General features: G+C 50.1%; 1 pseudogene; it reads left to right on the top strand.

Annotated features, from left to right (window-relative positions):
* The first annotated feature begins 246 nt into the window (after positions 1-246).
* Positions 247-399, top strand: LOC115838499 (annotated as a pseudogene).
* Positions 400-8447: the final 8048 nt, after the last annotated feature.

Below are 8447 nucleotides of genomic sequence, written 5' to 3'. Positions count from 1 at the left end.
CTCTAAACTCTTACCTCGCGGAGAGGGACCCGATGGGACCTGTTTAGTAAATGTCACTGAGTTCTGCCAAGTGTCAACAATCTTCCAGGGAGATAACTCCTAATTAACTAGAAAAAGTGCCTGCCCTCGAGGCGCATACATTCTATGAGTGAGACAAATAGACACAGATGTGACATGGACGCCACAGCACAAGGATTTTGTCTGCATGTTCATTGCTGAGTCCCCATGTTTAGAAGAGCACCCTGCATACTTACCTGGCAGAGGAGACACCATGATCACAAAGGTGCTTTTCCCAGGGTTAGGCTCACATTCCAGGTGTACTGACCCCTGCAGTTTCCCCAAATGCAGGAAATTCAACTGCATAATCGGTGGGGGGGACTGTGTTTGCACTTTCCCCTCTGGGTTTTTTTTTTCTAATATAAAAAAAAAGAAGAGGCTGGACGGGGTGGCTCACACCTGTAAGCCCAGCACTTTGGGAGGCCAAGGCAGGTGGTTCACCTGAGGTCAGGAGTTCGAGACCAGCCTGGCCAACATGGTGAAACCCCCGTCTCTACTAAAAATACAAAAAGTAGGCCAGGCGTGGTGGCTCACGCCTGTAATCCCAGCACTTTGAGGGGCTGAGACGGGCAGATCATGAGGTCAGGAGATCGAGACCATCCTGGCTAACATGGTGAAACCCCATCTCTACTAAATATACAAAAAAAAAAAAAAAAATTAGCTGGGCGTGATGGTGGGCGCCTGTAGTCCCAGCTACTTGGGAGGCTGAGGCAGAATGGCGTGAACCCAGGAGACGGCGTTTGCAGTGAGCAGAGATCACGCCACTGCACTCCAGCCTGGGTGACAGAGTGAGACTCCATCTCAAAAAAATAAAATAAAATAAAATAAAAATAAAAAATAAAAATCCAAAAAGTACAGTGGTGGCACACACCTGTAATCCCGGCTACTCAGGAGGCTAAGGCAGGAGAATCGCTTGAACCCGGGAGGCAAAGGTTGCAGTGAGCTGAGATCACGCCACTGCACTCCAGCCTGGGTAACAAGAGCGAAACTCTGTCTCAAGAAGAAAAAAAAGAGAGTGCAGGCCCTCAGTGAATTATGAACCAGACTGAGTCTGTATTATGGCGTATGTCAGGTAGTAACAAGTGATGTGCATGCCGGGAAAAGTCTTCATAAGCACAAAACATAAAGGCCCTACAGACGCTGAGTGTAAATAGCCTTGACCCTGAAGGAGGACTGCATTTTATAGCCCTCAAAATAGCCCCACACTCACCCTTTGCACACCTCACAATCAAGCCCACTGACCACACACACACACACACACACACCCCACATGCACAGGCACACATGTCATCTCATCTACAACAGAACCTGCTGTCCACAGGCATTTTCTGCAGTGCCACGCCTCAGGCCTCATTTCATACCCAATGTAGGTCATTTTTAACCCACTCCCCATACAACAAAAGGATTTTTGGTAATTGTGGTGGGCTGAATAATGAGGTCCCAAAAATCCAGGTCCTAATCCCTAGAACCTTTCAATGTGACCTTATATGGAAAGAGGGACTTTGCAAATGTGATTAAATTAAGCATCTTGAGATGGGGAGATTATCCTGGTTTATCTGGGTGGGCTTTAAGAGTCATCAAATGGATCCTAATCAGAGGGAGACAGAGGGAGACTTGAGAGCAGAGGAGACTGTGTAACCACAAAGGCAGAGATTGGAGTGAAGGGCTCTGAGAATTTAGGAAGGGGCCCTGAGCCAAGGAATGCAGGCTCAAAACCAGCACAGACTCCACGTAAGTCCCCAGTGCAGCCTCTACAAGCTGGAAAAGACAAGGCAAGGAATGCCTAGCAAGAGCCTACAGGGGGAGAGCAGGCCTGCCAACACCCTGATGAAACCCATTTAAGACTTCTGGCCTCCAGAACTGTAAGATAAGACATTTATGCTGTGGCCGAGGTAGGAGGAATGCTTGAGGCCAGGAGCTCAAGACAAGCCTGGGCAACATAGTAAGACCCCAACTCTACAAAAAACTTAAAAATAGCCAGGCATGTTGGTGCATGCATGTAGTCCCAGCTACTTGGGAGGCTGAAGCTGGAGGATCGCTTGACCCCAAGAGAGCCAAGATCTTACCCCTGCACTCCAGCCTGGGCTATAGAGCAAGACCTTGTATTAAATACATAAATACATTTCTGTTGCTTGAAGCCACCAAGTTTGTGGTACAATTTGTTACAGCAGCCGTAGGATACTAATACAGCTATAAAGTAACAGACATTCTTTTTTGGTTTATGATTTAAAACTGTTTTCATAGAAGAATAAATTTTCATGTTAAAAAATTATTCAAATTCAGTAAAATATTTCATGTATGAACTAAAATTTGTATTTACCAAACACTTCTCCTTGCAGTTTACACTGTTTTACTCTTTGTTTGTTTGTGATGAAGTTTTACTCTTGTCGTCCAGGCTGGAGTGCAGTGGTGCAATCTCAGCTCACTGCAACCTCCACCTCCTGGGTTCAAGTGATTCTCCTGCCTCAGCCTCCTGAGTAGCTGGGATTACAGGCGTGTGCCACAACGCCTGGCTAATGTTTGTATTTTTAGTAGAGACGGGGGTTTCACCATGTTGCCCAGGCTGCTTTCGAACTCCTGACCTCAGGTGATCTGCCTGCCTCAGCCTCCCAAAGTGCTGGGATTACAGGCATGAGCCACCACACATGGCCTCTTTCACTGTTTTAAATTTGAATCGCAGATAAAGAGGATCTGTGGTAATGACAGAGCTGAAAGAAGTCCAGCTCTGTTGCTTCATTGTTGCAATCCCTGTGCTGTCATTGTGCATTTCTAATCTGTTTAATGAAGGAGAATTTAATTCTGCTGGGGTTAGATACATAGACTACACCTGAGGGGCCTCAAATGATTCCACACCTTAGAAACGTGCTCTCTAAATGAACACCAGTGGCCATCCTTGTGCTGGGAGCTGACTGTGCAACTGGCATTTTCCAAATTAACTGTCACAAAGAATGCAATGTTTATCAGAGTAAGTAATAAAAATGTGCTAATTTGAAGCTTACATATATATTATTAGAACTCAACAGTAAGCAGAAATTGTTTAGAACAGAGGCCAACCAAAAAAATTTTCAGGGACATTGTTTAGAACTGCGGATGCACGGTGTTAATAAAAAGCAGACGAACTTTTAGCCAGTTTTATTATGGCTTGTAAATTTCCTACGGATACTGCACGTCCTCACTGCCTGCCCTGGGTACCACACTGATTTCTCATGGTGCAGGAAAAATGAAGACTGTTATCTTGGTATAGATGCTAAGCCTTCCTTGGGCCCCACTGTGCCTAGAGGCTGAGTGAAACCTCCAGGGCTTTGCCTGGTCTCTGAGCGCAGTGCTCAGAGAGCTGGTGGGCAGAGGACCTGGGGAGGAGGGAATTCCACAAAGGCCCCTGAAGCTCTAACTGGGTGTAAAGTCGAAGGAGGCTTCCCTCCATTCTAAGGCAGGGCAGCTTGCAAGGGATTTGAGGGCAAGGCCGGCCTAGACAAAACCAGCACAGACCCCAAGTGGGTCGCCCGTGCAGCCCCTTCTCCCCTGGGGTACCCCAGCCCCCTGAGCCTGGCCTCCTAGAGAGACTTGCCCTCCCTCCCAGCCTTTGGAACTCCCTACACTGGCCTTACCCCCTCATCCCCAGGGCCACACCCCCAACCTGGAACTCATCGCTCAGCTGGAGACCAGCCAGGTGCCACCCCGAGTGGCTGGCCCTGCAAATTGAGGGGATCTGGATGTCTCCTGGCATGTGGCGGTGCCAGACCGGTGAAGGAATGAAGTCACCAGTAAACAGAGAGGCAGTGGGAACAAGAAAGCAAGAAAACAGAGGCCACCCGGCCCACACCCTCCAACCACCCTGCACCTGCACCTGGTCGCTGCTTCCTAAGCATGCGACCTTTCTCCCCTGAGTGCCCCAGGCTGCAGGCAGCCTCTTGGTGACAAGAAGACTTGGAGGTACTGATGCGCTTTGGAGTCAGGAGAAATGGATTCAAACCCTGCCTGTCCACTGCTTGCCCTCGGACAACATTCCACCCCCCAAAAATGAGACTGGAGTTGGGCGCAATGGCTCACGCCTGTAATCTCAGCATTTTGGAAGGACAAAGTAGGTGGATTGCTTGATCCCAGGAATTTGAGACCAGCCTGGGCAACATGGTGAAACATCGTCTCTACAAAAAATATATGTAAAAATTAGCCAGGCATGCTGGCACATTCCTGTAGTCCCAGCTACTCAGGAAGCTGAGGTGGGAGAATCACTTGAGTCCAGGAAGTCAAAGCTGCAGTGAGCCATGATCGCACCACTGCACTCCAGCCTGGGCAACAGAGTAAGACCTCATTTCAAAAAAACAAAAAAAGAAAGAAAGAAAAGCAAGGCTGGAAGGCTGAGCAGAGTAATGGTGCCTGTGAGGATACCTGGTGCAAGGGTGGGCAGTCAGCCTTTACCTCCCACTCCCCTCCTTCTGGGCAAATGCTCATGGGCACATCCAAATAGTAGGGCACAGTGTCATTTGCCCTGAGCCCCTCTTCCCTGGCCCCACAACCAGGAAGGGGCTGACTTGCTCCCTAGAGTCAGCTTCCACCATTTAATAGGAGACTTTAGGAGAGACGGCAATCATTTTCAGCAGTCTCAGTGGAGGAGGCATTCAAGGACTTTTAGGGTGACACCCGAGGTGGCTGCTGGGGCAGGCAGCCCCGTTTTGAGTTGAGCTGGAGTGGGAACAGGGTAGGAGAAGGAATGGAGGGTGAGCAGAGAGGCAGTTCCCACCCTGTCGGTATGCAAATCACTTGCTGCTGAGATAAATGATCCGGCAGGATGGCAGGCAGGGTTCCCAGCGGGAGCCATTTGTCATTTCTACTCCTGATGTGTGAGTGAAAAAGTGAGAGCCTCCCCCATGCCTCCCCGTGACACAGGTAGCTCAGCCAAGCCCCAGGTGCCCGGGACAAGAGGCATCTCCCAGACCTCCGCCTCCCTGAGTCTGGAGAGGGGCCTGCCTGGCACAGTCCTGGACATGGGTTCTCCCAGCGCTGAGCATGGGAGAACACTCCTTGGTGGCCAGAGAGTGGGCCCTTTGTCTCCTGGAAGGACGATGTCAAACCACAAACCTCCCTATCTTGGCAGTCAGCTATCTGGCTAATTGACAAGGCGTACGTTGCTAAGATTTTTCATGACATCAGCAGAGCCCAACCATATCTGGGATTCACAGGGCGGGCCTGGCACAGAGCAGGGAAGGGTCAGGCCAGGTTGTGTTCCAGCAAGAATTTGCGTCATGTTTGGACCCCATGGGCTCGTGTGTAAATGATTGATGAAGGGACAGATGAATCAATCAATCCTGGAGATCTTGAATTTGCCAGAAATCCAATCCAACCATCCTGCTCTTTCCTATTTGGGCTCCTGGTCTTGAGAGCAAAGGCTTGAGAACATCACACTAGGAAGGACTCAGAATGTCGGGGAACAGATGCCAGGCAGTAGTGATTTACTAAGAGAGAAATGGGCTGCCCGGGCCGGGCTCAGTGGCTCATGCCTGTAATCCCAGCACTTTGGGAGGCCGAGGTGGGCGGATCACCTGAGGTCAGGAGTTCGAGACCAGCCTGACCAACATGGAGAAACCCCATCTCTACTAAAAATACAAAAAAAAAAAAAAAAAAAAAAAAAGATAGCCAGGCATGGTGGCGCATGCCTGTAATCCCAGCTACTCAGGAGGCTGAGGCGAGAGAATTGCTTGAACCTGGGAGGCGGAGGTTACAGTGAGCCGAGATCGCGCCATTGCACTCCAGCCTGGGCAACAAGAGCAAAACTCCGTCTCAAAAAAAAAAAAAGAAAGAAAGAAATCGGATGCCCTTTCTCACAGCCAGGGATGCTGTCCCACCCACGCTGATAAGCTTCCAGCGCTTAGAGACGGTTTCCCACCATGGAGATGGCCGGGCTGGTGCATCCTGCCCTTTGCTAGAGCTCAGAACCCGGCCTTAGTAGGGGCCCAATAAATATTTGCTGATGAACTAACAAACAACCAGAGAAGGCCCTCGTAGGACCACATGGCATGGCCTTAATTCTGGAAAGAGTTAAAGCTTTTTGGCACAGTTAGGGATTGAACTTACAACCTTGGTGTAAAAAGCATACGGTCTCACTTTGTTCTTTTATTCTTTTGTTCTTTCACTCACTCACTCACTCATTCAAGAACCATTTCTTGAGGACTCACTACGTGCTCAGCATTGGACAATGATGACTCTCAGTATGTCATGGGTTGCCAACGAGCAGGACCCTTAACAGCGACCAGGGGCCTCTCTGCTAACAATGGCCAGGAGTTCCCAGACACAAAGGGCCCCACAGCTCTTGGTGAACCCCAGATATCCACCAGGCTCTGCTGATATCATGGAAAATCTTAGCAGCTCATGCACAGGACGCACATTTGTCAATTAGCTGGTGAGTTCAGAAGCCAAAAGAAAGTGGTTTGAAGCTTTCCATTGCCTTTCCAGCAGACGGACAGTCTTGGCCAAAACACAGCACTACCCAGGCTGCCTCCTCGGGAGGGTTCTTCCTTCTCTTTCTTGATGGTGAGGGGCTGGACAGGACTGTCATCTCTCACTTGAGGTCCCCATCAGAACACTCTGAGGTCAACTCCACCTACAGCCTCCCACCACCAAAACGGGAAAACTCCAGAAAGGCAGATTTGATTCAACTCACTTCAACAACACATTGTTTGGTACCTACTATGCACAAGGTCCTACTAACGCAGGGCAAGCGAGCTCTAACATGGGGCTTAGTCCGTGAGGGTTCTTGGTCTTGCCCAGGAAATAATTCAAAGGCAAGCAGGGGGTAGAAGAAAATGGCCTTGTTGAAGCAGCAGTGTTACAGCTGCGTGACAGCTCCGTGACTGCCCCTGCAGAGCAGGGCTGCCCCATAGGCAGTGTGCTGAGAGCTGCCACTCAGGGCAGGTTAGCAGACATATTTATACCCACTTTTAATTGCATGCAGATTAAGGGGCAGTTTATGCAGAAATGTCTAGGGAATGAGCAGTAACTTTTGGGTCATCAACATTGTCATAGAAAGAGGTGGTAATTCCCAGCTGTTGCCATGGCAATGGGAACCTGACATAGCACACTGGTGGCCATGTCTGACTGGTCTGGTTTTAGCTAGTCCTCAATCTGTTCCAGTGTCTGAGCCCCACCTCTGGAGTCAAGTTCCACCTCCTACCTCATTATGTTCAAACTTACCAGGAGGAAAAAGACCCAGTCTCTTTTATTCTGATGACCTAGAGAAGAGAGACACAAACACAAGTAGCTATAATGTAAGAAGGAGGTCAAGGGTTGCAGCCCACAAGAAAATGAGGTCACAGGGGATGTGATGCTGGTGAGAGGTGAGCCAGGTCTGCTCAGCCGCTGGGAGGCAGGGTCAGCAGGTGACAGTGATGGCGTAGCAGCTTCCTCAAAAGAAGGGGGCTGGGCTGGGCGTGGTGGCTTATGCCTGTAATCCCAGCACTTTGGGAGGCCAAGGCAGGTGGATCATCTGAGGTCAGGAGTTCAAGACCAGCCTGGCCAACATGGTGAAACCCTGTCTGTAGTAAAAATACAAAAAACTATCCAGGGGTGGTGGTGTGTGACTGTAGTGCCAGCTCCTCGGGAGGCTAAGGCAGGGGAACTGCTTGAACCAGGGAGGCAAAAATTGCAGTGAGCCGAGACCACGCCATTGCACTCCAGCCAGGGCAACAAGAGTGAAACTTCGTTTCAAAAAAAAAAAAGAAGAAGGGGAGCTGGAACCTGGGGAGGCGACAGGGAACAGTGTCAGTTGGGAATCCCCCATGGGAGGAAGCTCAGGCCATCTCTTCCCATCCGTGAATGGGCCACAGAGAGACACAGGTGAAGCCGTGCGACGCCGCCCCTGAGGGAGGTGTGGCAGACGTTGCAGGGAATCCAAATTCATTCCAAGAAGAGGATCCATGGCACTCTGCAGGGGAAACTGAAGGATGTGGCAGAAGCCTGTCTGCTCAGAAGGAAAGGGCTTAGAAAGGGGCAGGCAGGAGGCCTGGATGGGGAGGGTGGAAGAGGACTAAGATGGACAGCGGGCAAGGGGATCTCAGAATCAAAACCAGAGAGCCGCATCTGCTGCCTAGGCGTCACAAAACGCCTCTGCAGAGCCTGCGGTGTGGGGGCAATGTGAGTTTGCTGCGTCTGTTGCCATGTGCCCCTGTGTGCATCTGTGACACATCCCCAGTCATGCGTTTGCTGCAGACCCAGCCAGTGTACATTCCCTGCCCTCTCAGAGCTCATGTTCCACTTGGGGAGAGAAACAACAAGCAAATGGACATGCTGAATGAAGAAAAGGAAGCAGGGTGTGGGGAAGGTAGTGGGAAGGGTGCGCAGAGAGGAGGATGGGATACGAACCTACATTCAAGGAACTGAAGAAAGATATCCTTCTA

The sequence above is a fragment of the Nomascus leucogenys genome, chromosome 14 (genome assembly GCF_006542625.1).
Source record: "Nomascus leucogenys isolate Asia chromosome 14, Asia_NLE_v1, whole genome shotgun sequence".
NCBI lineage: Eukaryota > Metazoa > Chordata > Mammalia > Primates > Hylobatidae > Nomascus > Nomascus leucogenys.
The sequence above is the reverse complement of the archived record's forward strand: the minus strand, read 5'-3'. Positions and strand labels throughout refer to the sequence as shown.